The following is a 20,488-nucleotide window of genomic DNA, read 5'->3' as shown; positions in this document are numbered from 1 at the left end:
TATACATTCTCTCATAGACAATGAAAAGGTGATTAAACGGGAGACCTTAGTGTCTCAGGGATTTATTTGCTTTGCAAATTGGTACACTTATTACAGAACTCATCATTTCCTTACCCAACACCCTCACTCTCGGAATATGATTAGATCCCTCACTAATTTCGAGCTTTTGCTTACTCAAAACCCAACTCCGAGACACACTATCTCAAAAATATATAAATTACTGACTCACATACAGCCTGGACAGGTATTGGGATATATGGAAGCCTGGGAAAGAGACCTAGGCAAGATAATTCTTCCTCAGACTTGCTCACAGATATTCCTACACACCATGAAGACTTCAAGCTCTTCAAGTATAGTCGAATTAAACCTCAAAATACTACATAGATGGTATTACACACCCCGCAGACTTTATAAACTTTTCCACAAATCAAGTAACAAATGCTGGAGATGTGGGCATATAGGTAGCGATATGACACATATGTGGTGGTGGTGCTCAACACTACAGACATTTTGGAGACAGATTATTGCAGAAATTGAAAAAAATTTAGACTTTCAGTTCCCGTTAGATCCTCTAATATGGCTTTTGAATAAACCACCCCCTATAAAATACAAACCATTTCTAAAATTATTCACCATAATGACGAATAGTGTTAAATTCCTAATAGCAAAAAATTGGAAAAGTAAAGACATCCCTCACAAACATATGTGGATATTAAAAACGTCAGAATTAATAACGTTGGAAGAAAACCACTACCTAAAACACAACACAATGCACATCTTTGCAGAAATAACCTCACTATGGGAACACTACATTTCCACGATAAAGAAAAGACAAGGAGAGATTCCATTAGGTATAACTATTTGATTGGCACGGAATAGCATGGTACCATCACTCCAACAAACAAACAAACAAATGTTTACTAATAATCCGCATCTACTGATTGTATGTTTATTCACTGTTATTAAGGTTGTTGTTATTATCATAGAATATTTAATCTTTATAAATCATATGGATAACTCACCACATATACAGGATCGTCTTATGGACATTTATAATTCGATATGTGGTGTGAGTAAGAGTTGTTTTATGTTTAAAAAATGAATCAGACTTTGTATACTTAAGAGGAGCTGCGTCTCCACTGCTTGTAAACCGATCTTTATAGAAATAAAGCTGATTAAAAAACAAAACAAAAAAACATTTGCAATCATTCCCCCTTTGGAAACATGGGAAGGGAGATGAGATAAACTGGCTAAAACAGGATATAGCACTGTAGGTGCACATAATCTACCATCCCCATGTTTCCAAACCTCATTTCTTTCATGTAATTAGCAAAAGTCCATGAGCTAGTGACGTATGGGATATACATTCCTACCAGGAGGGGCAAAGTTTCCCAAACCTTAAAATGCCTATAAATACACCCCTCACCACACCCACAATTCAGTTTTACAAACTTTGCCTCCCGTGGAGGTGGTGAAGTAAGTTTGTGCTAGATTCTTCGTTGATATGCGCTTCGCAACAGGTTGAAGCCCAGCTTTCCTCTCAGCGTGCAGTGAATGTCAGAGGGATGTGAAGAGAGTATTGCCTATTTGAATTCAATGATCTCCTTCTATGGGGTCTATTTCATAGGTTCTCTGTTATCGGTCGTAGAGATTCATCTCTTACCTCCCTTTTCAGATCGACGATATACTCTTAGATATACCATTACCTCTACTGATTCTTGTTTCAGTACTGGTTTGACTTTCTACTATATGTAGATGAGTGTCCTGGGGTAAGTAAGTCTTATTTTCTGTGACACTCTAAGCTATGGTTGGGCACTTTTATATAAAGTTCTAAATAATATGTGTTTAAACATTTATTTGCCTTGATTCAGGATGTTCAATATTCCTTATTTCAGACAGTCAGTTTCATTATTTGGGATAATGCATTTGAATATTACATTTTTCTTACCTTTAAAATTTGACTTTTTCCTGTGGGCTGTTAGGCTTGCGGGGGCTGAAAATGCTTCATTTTATTGCGTCATAGAGCGCGGACTTTTTTGGCGCAAAAAATTTCTTAGTCATTTCCGGCGTCATACTTGTCACCGGAAGTTGTTGTACGTATGTCATTTTTTTGATGTTTTTTTGCACCAAAGATGTCGGCGTTACCGGATGTGGCGTCATTTTTTGGCGCCAAAGCATTTAGGCGCCAAATAATGTGGGCGTTTTTTTTGGCGCTAAAAATTATGGGCGTCATTTCTGTCTCCTCATTATTTAAGTCTCATTGTTTAGTTGCTTCTGGTTGCTAGAAGCTTGTTCATTGGCATTTTTTCCCATTCCTGAAACTGTCATTTAAGGAATTTGATAAATTTGCTTTATATGTTGTTTTTTCTATTACATATTGCAAGATGTCTCAGATTGACCCTGGTTCAAAAGCTACTTCTGGAAAAACGCTTGACTGAGTTCAGTCCTACCAAAGCTAAGTTCATTTATTTTAAATGTTATGAATGTTTCTCTTTAGCTATGGTTTGTAATAAGTTATTATGATAAACTTTTACATGCAGAATCCATTAGTATTTATGCTTTATATATTGCCATTCTTACATCTTATGTACAAGAAATATTTAGAAGATTTATAAGAAATATTTTTCTGATTCTATTTTAAAGGCTTTGTCTGACATTGTGCCTTCTAATAAAATTTTTAGGTCTTTTTCACTTCTTTTTTAATTATTGAAGTTTCAAATGACCAACAACATACTGATTTATCCTTCTCTGATGATGGTTTTTCTCATTCAGAATTTTCTTCATCAGATATTGACACTAACAAATCTACTTTTTTTATTATTTTTCTATTAAAGTACATTTGTTCTTTGTTGAAAAGGTGTTGATTATTTTGGATATTAAGGTAACTAGTTCTTTTTCAAGACTAGCTGACACTATTTCTGCTTATTTATTCTTCTGTGTTTTCAGAGGTTTTCTTTCCAATTCCTCATACAAGGGAATGGAATAGGCTGAGAATTTTCTTTTATTCCTTCTTCAAAGGTTTTAAACTATATTCTTTGCCAGCAGTTAAATTCAATTTGGAGGGTTCTCCAATTTATTGGGGCTATCTCTACTCCTACTAATTATGCTATTGTTTCTATAGCAAAATAGTATTTATTTTCCTTTAGATGGTTGTATCTTATTTATGGAAAATTATTTAGTTTCAGGTACTTTTCTTGGTCCTGTGATTTATTTGGATGTTGCAATTGCTTCATTTTTGTTCTGTTTACTTTAAGATCAAGTATCAGATTATGATTTATTTTAGCATTGTTAAGGGACAGCATTTACTAGACTAGGTGCTGTTGCATTTGTCTTGTTGTTTTGCATTTATTGATTATGCAAGTCCACTGTATTGACTGTTCCTTTAACTGGACTATCATGCTAATAATTTCATTTGTGTCTTCATTTTATTGAATATTTTCGCAAATGAGGGTTAATCTATGTCTTTAGCTATTTTAACTAGAAGAATTTTGTGATTTTTAAAATCCATATTTCTTTTGTTCTAAGATAATCAATTATTTGTTTTATAATTGGATTAAATTCTTAACTGTTTCTCTGGGCTTCAAGATTGAGTTCTAAGACTAAAACTTTAAGCTTATACTAGTTTGGTTGTTCTTATTAAGGAACAAATTCCTGAATTCTTTCCCAAAGTAACATGTTTTTAATTGGAAATTTTTCAGTTCGAAATCAGCTCCCTAAAATGGCGATGTACGTGCCGTATTCCAGCTTGGCTGGCAAGGGGCAGGTTAAGACTTCTTTGAAATTTATTTGGTTCTATTCGGTCCAAATTTCTTTGATTTTATTCCAGTAAGGCTAACACTTTCTTTATGTGTGTTTCGGTCCTATATATTTTGGGTACTGTTGAAGCATGGCTGGGCACCCATGGGGTTCAAGCGCTGCTCAGACCTGGAATCTTCTGGGGTATTTCTTCCAGTTCCATTTTTAGGAACTGGGTTTTGGAGTTTTATTCAAACTATTCTGCCTTTTGGTCAGTGATAGCATTATTTGTTTTCATTAGATACAATAAATGCATATTTTCATTTTTCTGTTTTCATTCAGATTATTTTCTGAGGATGCGGAATCTCATATGATTCACTTTGTTCTTCCAGGACATAGTTAGAGGATCTTTTTTTCAAAAGCTCTTGATTCCTCACACAAGGGTCACCTTTTTTAGGTTTCCAGATAGTTTGTGTCACTGTCTTTGTCTCTATCAGACAAGGGACAATTTTATTGTGTTCCGTTTGTCGGTACCTTTAGTCTCTATTATTTCCTTCAGTTGCTATATATGCATAGAAGTTTTAGGTCTTATGGCCACAGCATTGGATTTAATTCCCTTTGCTCATTTTCAATAGAAAGAACCTTTTCAGTCTTTTATGCTGAATTATGGTGCAGGGATTCTAGGATTTCGCATTTTAAATCTTCGAATCCTACTATTTATCTCTCTTGATTTGGTGGTTAAGATCACCATCATTTAGTTCTACAGGTCTCTTCGTTTCTTTCAACCTGGACCATGATCTCTACAGATGTGAGTCTTTTTGGTTGGGAGGCTGTCTGAGGATCTCTGTCAGCACAAGGGGTTTGGAAATCTCAGGAGGCGAGATTACCATTTGATATTTTAGAACTCTGTGCTTTCTCAGAGTTTTTCAGTTTGTTTCTTTTTGAAGAAGAGACGTTTAATGTTTTTCAAACAATATCACTACTATGGTGTATGTCAATCATCAGAGTAGGACTATCAGTCCTTAGGTTGTGACAGAAGTGTCTCGGATATTAGCTTGGGCTAAATCCAGCTCCTATCTAAATTCTGTGGTTTTTATCCCAGGTATAGATATTTGGGAAGCGGATTATCTCTGTTAATCAAGCTTTTCTTCCGGGAGAATGGTCTCTCTTACCCAGATATGTTTTTCATCTCATCTGAATAAAGAACTTCCCAGGGGCCTATTAAGGTCCGGGAATCTTCAGGCGGAAGTAGTGTATGCATTGACATTTCTTTGGAATTATCTTTTTGCCTATTTCTTTCCGCCTCTAGTTCTTCTTCCAAATTTCTTATGGAGTATTTGTTTGTCATGCTGGTAGTTCCAGCATGGCCTCTCAGGTTTTGGTATACGAATCTCATTCGGATGGCCAGTTGCCAACGTTGGACACCTCCGTTTAAACCAGACCTTTTCTTTCTCAAGGCCATTTTTTCCATCAGGATCTCAAATCATTAAATTTGAAGGGATGAAGATTGAACGCTTGGTTTTTAGTCATAGAGGTTTTTCTGACTCATTGATTAATACTAAGTTTCAGGCTCATAAATCTGTCTCTAGAAAGATTTATATTGAGTCTGGAAGACCTACTTTTCTTGGCATTCTTTTAAAATTCATAGAATTTTATTATTTTTTCAGGTTGATTTGGATAAGGTTTTGTCTTCAGTTCTTTGTTAGGACAAATCTCTACTCTTTCTGTTCTTTTTTCACAGAAAGATTGCTAATCATCCTGATATTCATTGTGTTGTACAGGCTTTGGTCTATATCAAGCCTGTCATTAATTCAATCTCTCCTCTTTGGAGTCTCAATTTGGTGCTGAGGGCTTTACAGGCTCCTCCGTTTGAAACTATGCATTTTCTAAACATTAAATTACTTTCTTGGAAAAGTATTGTTCCTTTTGGTTATTTCCTCTACTAGAAGAGTTTTTGAGTTATCTGCTCTTTTTTGTGAATATCCTTTCTGATTTTTCATCAGGATAAGGCAGTGTTACTTCCTGATATTCATCATTTTTTTCAGGTTTTGATTCGTATCAAACCTGTCATTAAGACAATTAATTGGGTTCTGAAGGTTTTTCAGGTTCTTCTATTTTGAGCATATGCTTGCTCTGGACATTCATTACTTTCATGGAAAGTATTGTTCTTTTTGGACATCTCTTCAGCTAGAACAGTTTTTGAATTATCTGTTCTTTCTTGTGAATCTCCTTGTTCTGATTTTTCATCAGGATAAGGTGTTTTTTTGCTGTCCTCATTTCAATTTTCACCTAAGTTGTGAATTCTAACAACATTAGTGGAGGAATTATTGTCTTTTCCTTGTGTCCTAATCCTAAAAATTCTTTGGTAAGATTCTTACATTCTTTAGGATGTGGTAAGAGTTTTGAAATATTATGTTGAAACTACTCAGATTTCAGACAGACTTCTAGTCTATTTGTTATCTTTTCTGGTTTTAGGAAGGTCAGAAGGCTTCTGCCATTTCTTTGGCATCTTGGTTAAGCTTTTGATTCATTATGCTTATTTGGAGTCGGATTATTCCCCGTCTCAGAGGATTACGGCTCATTCTACTAGGTCAGTTTCTACTTCCTGGGCTTTTTAAGAATGAAGCTTCTGTTGATCAAATTTGCAAAGCAATGGCTTGGTCTTCTTTGCATACTTTTACTAAACTCTACCATTTTGATGTTTTCTCTTCTTTAGAAGCAGTTTTTTGGTAGAATAGTACTTCAGGCAGCTGTTTCAGTTTGATTCTTCTGCTTATAATTTCAGTTTTTTTCATTATTGAAATTGAAACTTTTGATTTGGGTAGTGGATTAATTTTTCAGCGGAATTGGCTGTCTTTATTTTATCCCTCCCTCTCTAGTGATTCTTGCGTGGAAGTTCCACATCTTGGGTATTTATATCCCATACGTCACTAGCTCATGGACTCTTGCTAATTACATGAAAGAAAACATAATTTATGTAAGAACTTACCTGATAAATTCATTTCTTTCATATTAGCAAGAGTCCATGAGGCCCACCCTTTTTTGTGGTGGTTATGATTTTTTTGTATAAAGCACAATTATTCCAATTCCTTATTTTTTTGATGCTTTCGCTCTTTTCTTATCACCCCACTTCTTGGCTATTCGTTAAACTGAATTGTGGGTGTGGTGAGGGGTGTATTTATAGGCATTTTAAGGTTTGGGAAACTTTGCCCCTCCTGGTAGGAATGTATATCCCATACGTCACTAGCTCATGGACTCTTGCTAATATGAAAGAAATGAATTTATCAGGTAAGTTCTAACATAAATTATGTTTTTCCAGTTTGCAACCAGAATTTTTCCACTTGCACTGAGTTAGGGAACCTTTTTGGTTTTGGAGGGTTTTTAAGACCTCCATTGTCAAATTCTCCACAATTGCAGAGGACTGTAGGAGTATCATGAGAGCTGCCTTCTTGGCTGCTTCATCTACCCTATTATTACCCATAGTGATATGATCTATTGCTCGCTGATGTGCCTTTAATTTCATAACAGCTATAGCTCTTTTGAAAACACTGCGGTCTGTTCCAGTGTCCACCAAACACTCCACAAAATGGTATGGCATGTCAGAGAGGGTCAGGCGAACAAAGGCATCACTCCCTCTGCTCTCAGACATGATTGGTAGCACTGGAAGCCCAGTCCATCAATTGTTCTCCCACAGTTATAACATTTACCTTTTCTGGGTTCCCCCTCATTTATCCCTTAAACTGTTTCTATTGGGGTTTCCTAGGGGCACATACAGGCATTACCCTTAGTGCTTTCTTTTTCTATACTTCTATGTTCCTTTGTATTGAGCTCGTTAAGCTCATTAGTGTTGGGACTGATTTATCTCGCCAATCAGAATGGGCAGAAACCAATTTATAATGGATTTCTTTATTCAGTCTGGACACCAATGTGGCAGTGAGCATTTTTCCCATACCTTAGTCATCAAGGTTACCTCTCCTTGGGGCATATACATCTTGCCATGAGGTGGTATTGGGCACATAAGATACTACAGTCAAAACTGGGGGCACAAATTATTTTCCCCAGCAATACTAAAACTCAACAATTTCCTTTTATTACTTAGAGCATGCAGTTGTAAACAATTTTCCATTTCATGTCTATTAGCAAAATATCATTATTCACTTGGTATTCTTTATTAAAGGATCAGCAAGGCACCACTGGGAGTCAGCTGAACACATCAGGTAAACCAAAGAAAAGGGCCATATATGTGCAGCCTACAATCAACAGCTAGCTCCCAAACCTACCTAGAAAAACATATATATAAATATATATAAATATATATATATATATATATATACATACATACATACATACATACATACATAGCACACACTGTGACATAAATATTCACACTCACAAGCATGTATTTACTATCAAATACACTTACAAAGATACTCACTGACAAACTGGCACACAGATTCTACACACTCTATAAAAAATGCACACAAACCCCAGGACTAGGGCACATAGTCCACAAGGCCTTGGCATGCAGTCACAAATGGCAATAGACAGCTAATTGCCAGTGCCCACATACAATCAGACCCACAACCAAATATCTAACCTTATAAATGCAAGGGCTACCATTAATAACCAAATAACTTTCAGGGGGGGTAAGTACTAGTGGTCTATCAGTAGTGAAAATACGGGAGGGTAGTAAAAGGGAAATTACCAATAAAGTAACTAGCAAATCAGACCTCTTAAAGATTCACTACTAGAATCTTGTGTATATTGTAATTTATATTAATTCTACTGCAAAGATATCACTAGGACCATAATGTACAAAGGGACAATGTATGGCTATTGCAGTGTCACTTATGCAAGTCACCTTAGTGCTAGCCTTTTAAAACTCCAGTTAACCCATATAAATACCAAGCAGGGATGTAAAAGCCCTAAATGTCCCCAAGCATAGCATACACGCTTATGTCTTTTAATGGAAGACTTGCATATGTGTGTGTGCAAAACATACATAATCTTACATTTAATTCAGTTGAACAAAACTTTTTTTAACAGCACAAAGTCTAGGACAAAAAAGGGTTAAAAAAACAACAAAAATTGTTCTGCTGTGTGCTAGAGGGAGGTAGGTTGGAATCCCCCACCCAGTACAGCAGCTGCAGCACACATTAAAGAGACTGGATTCTAAACATACTTTGTCTTCTAGTAACAAATACATTGGGCTGTTTCTTATAGGATTCTACAGTTATTTTTATAGAGATTTTCTTAGTGGAATAATTCAAAGGTTCCCCCTTTGGAAACCCAACATCCATTCCCTTAGTCAGCTTGCACCATTCAGGCAGATGCCAGCTGACCCACATACTATATTCCTTATACATTTCCTCCTGTGGGCTATTGAGGACATTTTGGACGTCCATTGCTTAAGGATGACCTCATGTCACCCTTGCTAAAAATCGTTTCTCATAGTCCAACTATGATGGAGGGGACTCTTACCCTTCTCTCTCGACCCCACACTAAAAAATCCCACACTAAAAATCCCTCCTAATTTTCCAACAAACCCAAATAATAAACAGTAGGGAGACACATCCTAAAAGTACTTGGCCTCTTATAGCATCAAAATCAAACCATGCTAGGGGACTTACATCAACAGTTTTATATATCATTAGAGACAAGTCTGCTACAGCTCAGGGATGCACCCTTCAGTAAAGGAGCGTGCAAGCTAATTCTGCACCTACCCAGACTTAACCTTCTGTTGTTCATTTGCTGTACAGACAATTTTAGTAACAGTTTACTTAACAAACACAGAAAATAGAAAACATTTGTCTCTGAGTACAGTAGAATCCTCTTACTTAACACACTACTGCTCCCACTTGCTTTCTCCGCAGAGGGGCGTCTTGGAGCAGTACATTCACACGCCGTAAAGGACCTCTTACACTCACACATTCATAAGAAAAGATGTTAAAACATAAAATACAACTGTCTCAGGTTCTTGGGAGTTTGTACTCACGACAGGACAGAGGGTTTAGGAATCAGAGGATAGGAGAGCAATTTGAGAAACAAAGGTTCTCACCTTTTTGGCGCCTGTGGTCTCCTGTCCTCATAGTTCCGGTCCTGGCTCCGTCCACAATCGCTTTCAAACTCCCAGGTTTCGGCACCGAATTGTTGAAGAAATAATTATCAGACAGCTGTTCCAAATTAATAAGGTTATAATTGTACAATTAAACAAAATGACAAGAGGTCACTTTACAGTAATACAGAGTGTGGCGCGCAGCATCAGATAAGGAACAGTGTCTCTTTTTATAGCCCATGTGCTGTGCCTCAGAGAATCTTCACAGTAAGTACCTCGTGGTCTTCTTCTTATCTTGTCCATACAAAGTTTGGGTGTTACTGTAGCTGAAAATACTTACTTTGCATATACAGCAGAAAATAGCTGAATGCTGAACTGACAAAAGAAATGTAACTGTTTAAAAATATCACTTGTCAGTCCCTTATAACACATAAGAAAAATATATATACAGAATTAAAAACATTTTTCCCTAACACTTCTCTTCTCTGTCTGTCTACCCCTTCTCTCAGGCTTCCTCCATCGTCTTTACTCTGTTTCTTTTCTCCTTCTAACCTCTCACTCTTTAATCTCACCACTGTCTATCCTGCTCTCATCTCTATCTCCCCTCTATCCTTCCATTATCTCTCCACTCTGTTCCTGCTCCTCTCTCACCTTCTCTTTTGCTCCCACTTCTTTCTTCCCCATCACTCCCCCCTCCTCTATCCACTCTTTTTCCCTTTACTTCCCCTTCTCTATCTCCCTTGCTTGTATCTGCCCCCTCAATCCTCCCTCTTTCTCTTCTCTCCTTCTGTCTTATTACTGAAAACTTTATACTGTGTGTGTTTGATGTCTGTGTGTACTGTGTGTGTGTCTGTGTTTCATGTCTGTGTGTACTGTGTGTGTGTGGGGTGGGCTGTGTGTACTGTCTGTGGACTGTGTGTGTACTGTCTCTGTGTGTGGGGGGGGGGGGGGGGGGGGCTGGGTGTGCACACCTGTGTATGTATATATCTGTGTGTGTGGGGGGGGGGGGGGTGCACACCTGTGTATGTATATAACTGTGTACCTGTGGATGTGTCTGAGTGTGTGGATGTGTGTGCATTATATCTGTGTGTTTGTGTGGTACAGTGCATTGCCCCATTTCTTAAGTATTTTTTTGTTCTTGGTAGAGGCCTGTGCTGTCATTCTGCCTAGGGCCTGCACTTGCTAGGGCCGGCCCTGGCTTCTCTGTAATGTTCTTGTTATCATAAGAAAACACATAAAAATAAGACCCAGTTAAACTTAACTGTTCCTAATTGTCAGAATAATTCTTCATTATATAAATAAACAGTTGTTCCAATAATACAAATGGTATATTGCAATATATACAATGTTATAGTGCTCTACATTAGTGGATTTATATGTTTTTATATAAAATGTTGTGCATTACCGTAAATGATTTTTCTCCAATTTTAATTTTAAGTTATGGGGCAAGGTTTTAAGCGGGGAGAAAAGGGGCCCCATTTTGTTATCCTGCCTTGGGCCCCGCAATGGCTAGGGCCGGTCCTGTGTGAGCGACAGACAGGTTACTGAACTCTGGGCACATATCTAGTGAGGTCTGTACTGTAAGTCACACTGATGTCACATGACCAGCACTAACTGATAACATTGTTCTCATGTGCTGTCACTGTAGTATGTGAGACACAGACAGGTTACTGAGCTCTGGGCACATATCTAGTGAGGTCTGTACTGTAAGTCACACTGATGTCACATGACCAGCACTAACTGATAACATTGTGCTCATGTGCTGTCACTGTAGTATGTGAGAGACAGGTTACTGAGCTCTGGGCACATATCTAGTGAGGTTTGTACTGTAAGTCACACTGATGTCACATGACCAGCACTAACTGATAACATTGTGCTCATGTGCTGTCACTGTAGTATGTGAGACACAGACAGGTTACTGAGCTCTGGGCACATATCTAGTGAGGTCTGTACTGTAAGTCTGTAAGTCACACTGATGTCACATGACCAGCACTAACTGATAACATTGTGCTCATGTGCTGTCACTGTAGTATGTGAGATACAGACAGGTTACTGAGCTCTGGGCACATATCTAGTGAGGTCTGTACAGTAAGTCACACTGATGTCACATGACCAGCACTAACTGATAACATTGTGCTCATGTGCTGTCACTGTAGTATGTGAGATACAGACAGGCTACTGAGCTCTGGGCACATATCTAGTTAGGTCTGTACAGTAAGTCACACTGATGTCACATGACTAGCACTAACTGATAACATTGTGCTCATGTGCTGTCACTGTAGTATGTGAGACACAGACAGGTTACTGAGCTCTGGGCACATATCTAGTGAGGTCTGTACTGTAAGTCACACTGATGTCACATGACCAGCACTAACTGATAACATTGTGCTCATGTGCTGTCACTGTAGTATGTGAGACAGACAGGTTACTGAGCTCTGGGCACATATCTAGTGAGGTCTGTACTGTAAGTCACACTGATGTCACATGACCAGCACTAACTGATAACATTGTGCTCATGTGCTGTCACTGTAGTATGTGAGACACAGACAGGTTACTGAGCTCTGGGCACATATCTAGTGAGGTCTGTACAGTAAGTCACACTGATGTCACATGACCAGCACTAACTGATAACATTGTGCTCATGTGCTGTCACTGTAGTATGTGAGACACAGACAGGTTACTGAGCTCTGGGCACATATCTAGTGAGGTCTGTACTGTAAGTCACACTGATGTCACATGACCAGCACTAACTGATAACATTGTGCTCATGTGCTGTCACTGTAGTATGTGAGACACAAACAGGTTACTGAGCTCTGGGCACATATCTAGTGAGGTCTGTACAGTAAGTCACACTGATGTCACATGACCAGCACTAACTGATAACATTGTGCTCATGTACTGTCACTGTAGTATGTGAGACACAGACAGGTTACTGAGCTCTGGGCACATATCTAGTGAGGTCTGTACTGTAAGTCACACTGATGTCACATGACCAGCACTAACTGATAACATTGTGCTCATGTGATGTCACTGTAGTATGTGAGACACAGACAGGTTACTGAGCTCTGGGCACATATCTAGTGAGGTCTGTACAGTAAGTCACACTGATGTCACATGACCAGCACTAACTGATAACATTGTGCTCATGTGCTGTCACTGTAGTATGTGAGACACAGACAGGTTACTGAGCTCTGGGCACATATCTAGTGAGGTCTGTACTGTAAGTCACACTGATGTCACATGACCAGCACTAACTGATAACATTGTGCTCATGTGCTGTCACTGTAGTATGTGAGACACAGACAGGTTACTGAGCTCTGGGCACATATCTAGTGGGGTCTGTACAGTAAGTCACACTAATGTCACATGACCAGCACTAACTGATAACATTGTGCTCATGTGCTGTCACTGTAGTATGTGAGAGACAGACAGGTTACTGAGCTCTGGGCACATATCTAGTGAGGTCTGTACTGTAAGTCAGTAAGTCACACTGATGTCACATGACCAGCACTAACTGATAACATTGTGCTCATGTGATGTCACTGTAGTATGTGAGAGACAGACAGGTTACTGAGCTCTCGGCACATATCTAGTGAGGTCTGTACTGTAAGTCACACTGATGTCACATGACCAGCACTAACTGCTAACATTGTGCTCATGTGCTGTCACTGTAGTATGTGAGAGACAGACAGGTTACTGAGCTCTGGGCACATATCTAGTGAGGTCTGTACTGTAAGTCAGTAAGTCACACTGATGTCACATGATCAGCACTAACTGATAACATTGTGCTCATGTGCTGTCACTGTAGTATGTGAGACACAGACAGGTTACTGAGCTCTGGGCACATATCTAGTGAGGTCTGTACTGTAAGTCAGTAAGTCACACTGATGTCACATGACCAGCACTAACTGATAACATTGTGCTCATGTGATGTCACTGTAGTATGTGAGACACAGACAGGTTACTGAGCTCTGGGCACATATCTAGTGAGGTCTGTACTGTAAGTCAGTAAGTCACACTGATGTCATATGACCAGCACTAACTAATAACATTGTGCTCATGTGATGTCACTGTAGTATGTGAGACACAGACAGGTTACTGAGCTCTGGGCACATATCTAGTGAGGTCTGTACTGTAAGTCACACTGATGTCACATGACCAGCACTAACTGATAACATTGTGCTCATGTGCTGTCACTGTAGTATGTGAGACACAGACAGGTTACTGAGCTCTGGGCACATATCTAGTGAGGTCAGTACTGTAAGTCACACTGATGTCACATGACCAGCACTAACTGATAACATTGTGCTCATGTGCTGTCACTGTAGTATGTGAGACACAGACAGGTTACTGAGCTCTGGGCACATATCTAGTGAGGTCTGTACTGTAAGTCAGTAAGTCACACTGATGTCACATGACCAGCACTAACTGATAACATTGTGCTCATGTGCTGTCACTGTAGTATGTGAGACACAGACAGGTTACTGAGCTCTGGGCACATATCTAGTGAGGTCTGTACTGTAAGTCAGTAAGTCACACTGATGTCACATGACCAGCACTAACTGATAACATTGTGCTCATGTGCTGTCACTGTAGTATGTGAGAGACAGACAGGTTACTGAGCTCTGGGCACATATCTAGTGAGGTCTGTACTGTAAGTCACACTGATGTCACATGACCAGCACTAACTGATAACATTGTGCTCATGTGCTGTCACTGTAGTATGTGAGAGACAGACAGGTTACTGAGCTCTGGGCACATATCTAGTGAGGTCTGTACAGTGAGTCACACTGATGTCACATGACCAGCACTAACTGATAACATTGTGCTCATGTGCTGTCACTGTAGTATGTGAGACACAGATAGGTTACTGAGCTCTGGGCACATATCTAGTGAGGTCTGTACTGTAAGTCAGTAAGTCACACTGATGTCACATGACCACCACTAACTGATAACATTGTGCTCATGTGCTGTCACTGTAGTATGTGAGAGACAGACAGGTTACTGAGCTCTGGGCACATATCTAGTGAGGTCTGTACAGTAAGTCACACTGATGTCACATGACCAGCACTAACTGATAACATTGTGCTCATATGATGTCACTGTAGTATGTGAGACACAGACAGGTTACTGAGCTCTGGGCACATATCTAGTGATGTCTGTACTGTAAGTCACACTGATGTCACATGACCAGCACTAACTGATAACATTGTGCTCATGTGCTGTCACTGTAGTATGTGAGACACAGACAGGTTACTGAGCTCTGGGCACATATCTAGTGAGGTCTGTACTGTAAGTCAGTAAGTCACACTGATGTCACATGACCAGCACTAACTGATAACATTGTGCTCATGTGCTGTCACTGTAGTATGTGAGACACAGACAGGTTACTGAGCTCTGGGCACATATCTAGTGAGGTCAGTACTGTAAGTCACACTGATGTCACATGACTAGCACTAACTGATAACATTGTGCTCATGTGCTGTCACTGTAGTATGTGAGACACAGACAGGTTACTGAGCTCTGGGCACATATCTAGTGAGGCCTGTACTGTAAGTCAGTAAGTCACACTGATGTCACATGACCAGCACTAACTGATAACATTGTGCTCATGTGATGTCACTGTAGTATGTGAGACACAGACAGGTTACTGAGCTCTGGGCACATATCTAGTGAGGTCTGTCTGTAAGTCACACTGATGTCACATGACCAGTACTGACTGATAACATTGTGCTTATGTGCTGTCACTGTAGTATGTGAGACACAGACAGGTTACTGAGCTCTGGGCACATATCTAGTGAGGTCTGTACAGTAAGTCACACTGATGTCACATGACCAGCAGTAACTGATAACATTGTGCTCATGTGCTGTCACTGTAGTATGTGAGACACAATTTAAGCGGAAATACTGGCGCTGAAAGCAAGGGTAACACACAAAGACAATATAGGGGTAACCTAATAGGGTCTACCTTTTCAGATATATAATCGTGATATGTGGAACATTTGTATAAGTAAGTAAAAAATAATAACCCAATAGATATCTAAATATATATATATTTAATAAGTGTAAAATTACAATATGTAGTGATGGGATAAGTTAAACACAATCAAGTCAATCAAATCAGTAGGTATATATACTAAAAGGTAATTAATGAGGCCCTTTAAATTATTTCGAAAAAAAACATACAGAAAGGGGAGAGATTAACCACAGATCTATATATATATACTGTTACCAAAATTATAGTAGAATAGGGTAAAATATACTCAAATAAGTATAAAATCTAAATAGCGTGATTTAAATATGACAAAGATACTAAAACCGTATAAATTAAAACAGATAGCAATAAAAACAGAATAAATAACTGGACGTCCAGCGTTAAAACCTAAGTGCCTAAAATCTCAGGGGTCAAAACAGCAGTACCCTGAAAGTGCACTATTATAAAAGAAATCACTCGTTACTAGATGATCTTACTGTGTAGCATTGGATCAAGCTAATGGGCGAGTGAGGTACCTTGCGCTATTCTGTGAAGCACAGATTAGATATTGTTCGTCCTGTATGAGGGTGGTATTCTGAAAGTGGGCGTGTGCTCTTAGCGTAATCCGCTTACATCACCGTTTTTCTTCTAAAAATGTCCAGCTGATTTCAGGAGGAAAAGAATATAAACGATCTCCGGAGTATTAGCAATCCTTTAAATGAAGGTAGGTTGTAACTTAAAGGCACTCTTACTCCGTGGTGCTTTGTGCAGGTAGTAAATCATCTGGCGGTTATTCAATTCGTAGAATGGTGCGCTCCCTCAGAAGGCTGTATTCAAATTCACAGACCTTGGGAGTAGTAAGCCAGGCGGTGGTTGTTGTCCTGTGGGCTTTTCAACACGATAGCGCTCCTTTAGACGGCTGTATCAAGTTCACAAACCTTAAAGGAGTTCAGCTTAGCAGTAGTTTTTCTTGTAGGAAATGAGACACGATCATCCACGCATTTCTCCCCTCACTTGGGGATTTTTCAAGATGTGTTCTCATTGCTGGCAGGTATTCCTTTATAGGGCTATCCTTTATCCTTATTGGTTAGTTAAGATGGGTGTGTGATCCCAGTTAAGGTGGAATTAAGTCATGTGCCTTAAACTTTTAAGGAGGTATCTTATTGTCTCTTGTAGTTTTTTGGAAATGTCCCATTAGTAGTTTATGTTTAAAAACATATATACTAAAAATACATAGTGCTCTGGTAAGATACAACCACAAGTTCATGGTCTCAAGGGAGATAAACTTAAATATTGAGTAAAGTCTGATCAAGAGTCAGTATTTTTTGGGAGTTAACAGTTTGATTAAACACATAGGTAAAGGTTAAACACATATGTCCGTATTGCACACAATTTTTGACAAATTATAAAGTTTTACATTTGGTGGTTGCAAACGGAGGTAAATTATGGAAAAAAGGGTTCTCATTGTCTTAGAGGTAAAGTTAAACACATAGGTAAAAGTTAAACACATATGTGTATATGACACAAAATATAGACAGCCATTCTAAAGTTTTACATTTGGTGGTTGCATACTGGGGCAATTAATGGAAGGAGGTTCCAATTGTTTTAGAAGACATATCGAATGGAGATCCTTAGGAGAGGTTTTAGTCAAACATAAAAGGAGCTACATCAAGTTCTGAGTTTAAGCCTAATGGGTGCAGTGTTTTCATGGTATATATAAGTTCGGCTTCCTTTTTTATGAGCTTTGTTTCAAAATTCCCTCCTCTCCATTCTGGCTTGACTTTAGAAATCCCCCAGAATTTAAAGTCTTTAAGTCGGTTATTATGGACCTCTCTAAAGTGTCTGTATAAGTGTGTTTCTCTGTTGCCTTTTTCAATGATACATAGGTGTTCTCTTATTCTCTCGCGGAAGCCGAACTTATATATACTATGAAAACACTGCACCCATTAGGCTTAAACTCAGAACTTGATGTAGCTCCTTTTATGTTTGACTAAAACCTCTCCTAAGGATCTCCATTCGATATGTCTTCTAAAACAATTGGAACCTCCTTCCATTAATTGCCCCAGTATGCAACCACCAAATGTAAAACTTTAGAATGGCTGTCTATATTTTGTGTCATATACACATATGTGTTTAACTTTTACCTATGTGTTTAACTTTACCTCTAAGACAATGAGAACCCCTTTTTTCCATAATTTACCTCCGTTTGCAACCACCAAATGTAAAACTTTATAATATTTGTCAAAAATTTTGTGCAATATTGACATATGTGTTTAAACTTTACCTATGTGTTTAATCAAACTGTTAACTCCCAAAAAATACTGACTCTTGATCAGACTTTACTCAATATTTAAGTTTATCTCCCTTGAGACCATGAACTTGTGGTTGTATCTTACCAGAGCAATATGTATTTTTAGTATATATGTTTTTAAACTTAAACTACTAATGGGACATTTCCAAAAAACTACGAGACAATAAGATACCTCCTTAAAAGTTTAAGGCACATGACTTAATTCCACCTTAACTGGGATCACACACCCATCTTAACTAACCAATAAGGATAAAGGATAGCCCTATAAAGGAATACCTGCCAGCAATGAGAACACATCTTGAAAAAGCCCCAAGTGAGGGGAGAAATGCGTGGATGATCGTGTCTCATTTCCTACAAGAAAAACTACTGCTAAGCTGAACTCCTTTAAGGTTTGTGAACTTGATACAGCCGTCTAAAGGAGCGCTATCGTGTTGAAAAGCCCACAGGACAACAACCACCGCCTGGCTTACTACTCCCAAGGTCTGTGAATTTGAATACAGCCTTCTGAGGGAGCGCACCATTCTACGAATTGAATAACCGCCAGATGATTTACTACCTGCACAAAGCACCACGGAGTAAGAGTGCCTTTAAGTTACAACCTACCTTCATTGAAAGGATTGCTAATACTCCGGAGATCGTTTATATTCTTTTCCTCCTGAAATCAGCTGGACATTTTTAGAAGAAAAAGGGTGATGTAAGCGGATTACGCTAAGAGCACACGCCCACTTTCAGAATACCACCCTCATACAGGACGAACAATATCTAATCTGTGCTTCACAGAATAGTGCAAGGTACCTCACTCGCCCATTAGCTTGATCCAATGCTACACAGTAAGATCATCTAGTAACAAGTGATTTCTTTTATAATAGTGCACTTTCAGGGTACTGCTGTTTTGACCCTGAGATTTTAGGCACTTAGGTTTTAACGCTGGACGTCCAGTTATTTATTCTGTTTTTATTGCTATCTGTTTTTATTTATACTGTTTTAGTATCTTTGTCATATTTAAATCACGCTATTTAGATTTTATACTTATTTGAGTATTTTTTACCCTATTCTACTATAATTTTGGTAACAGTATATATATATATAGATCTGTGGTTAATCTCTCCCCTTTCTGTATGTTTTTTTCGAACTAATTTAAAGGGCCTCATTAAGTACCTTTTAGTATATATACCTACTGATTTGATTGACTTGATTGTGTTTAACTTATCCCATCACTACATATTGTAATTTTACACTTATTAAATATATATATTTTTAGATATCTATTGGGTTATTATTATTTTTTACTTACTTATACATATGTTCCACATATCACAATTATATATCTGAAAAGGTAGACCCTATTAGGTTACCACTATATTGTCTTTGTGTGTTACCCTTGCTTTCAGCGCCATTATTTCCGCTTAAATTATCTTACTATCCTCTTCAGGGTTCTTAGAGACAGACCCTTCTATACTTGGCAATAGGGTTGATATAAGCGCCAATTCTCACCAATCCTCCTTAGTATGTGAGACACAGACAGGTTACTGAGGAATGGGCACATATCTAGTGAGGTCTGTACAGTAAGTCACACTGATGTCACATGACCAGCACTAACTGATAACATTGTGCTCATGTGCTGTCACTGTAGTATGTGAGACACAGACAGGTTACTGAACTCTGGGCACATATCTAGTGAGGTCTGTACTGTAAGTCACACTGATGTCACATGACCAGCACTAACTGATAACATTTTGCTCATGTGCTGTCACTGTAGTATGTGAGAGACAGACAGGTTACTGAGCTCTGGGCACATATCTAGTGAGGTCTGTACTGTAAGTCACACTGATGTCACATGACCAGCACTGTAGTATGTGAGACAGACAGGTTACTGAGCGCTGGGCACATATCTAGTGAGGTCTGTACTGTAAGTCACACTGATGTCACATGACCAGCACTACCTGATAACATTGAGCTCATGTGCTGTCACTGTAGTATGTGAGAGACAGGTTACTGAGCTCTGGGCACATATCTAGTGAGGTCTGTACTGTAAGTCACACTGATGTCACATGACCAGCACTAACTGATAACATTGTGCTCATGTGATGTCACTGTAGTATGCGAGACTAGAGTTGCCAGGTGTCCGGTATTTGACCGGACAGTCTGGTATTTCCGTTTCCTGTCCGGTAAAAACAGAATTTATGCTTACCTGATAAATTACTTTCTCCAACGGTGTGTCCGGTCCACGGCGTCATCCTTACTTGTGGGATATTCTCTTCCCCAACAGGAAATGGCAAAGAGTCCCAGCAAAGCTGGTCACATGATCCCTCCTAGGCTCCGCCCACCCCAGTCATTCGACCGACGGACAGGAGGAAATATATATAGGAGAAACCATATGATACCGTGGTGACTGTAGTTAGAGAAAATAATT

The 20,488-nt window shown here is 38.8% G+C and overlaps 1 protein-coding gene across 2 annotated transcripts in view; it reads left to right on the top strand.

The window, feature by feature from the left end:
• The window catches only part of LOC128667034 (H-2 class I histocompatibility antigen, Q9 alpha chain), a 448,039-nt gene that overhangs the window by 360,062 nt on the left and 67,489 nt on the right, over nt 1-20,488 (top strand). The window lies entirely within an intron of this gene.

The sequence above is a fragment of the Bombina bombina genome, chromosome 7 (assembly GCF_027579735.1).
Source record: "Bombina bombina isolate aBomBom1 chromosome 7, aBomBom1.pri, whole genome shotgun sequence".
Classification (NCBI taxonomy): domain Eukaryota; kingdom Metazoa; phylum Chordata; class Amphibia; order Anura; family Bombinatoridae; genus Bombina; species Bombina bombina.
Note: the sequence above shows the minus strand (reverse complement) of the source record. Positions and strands in the feature narration are given on the sequence as shown.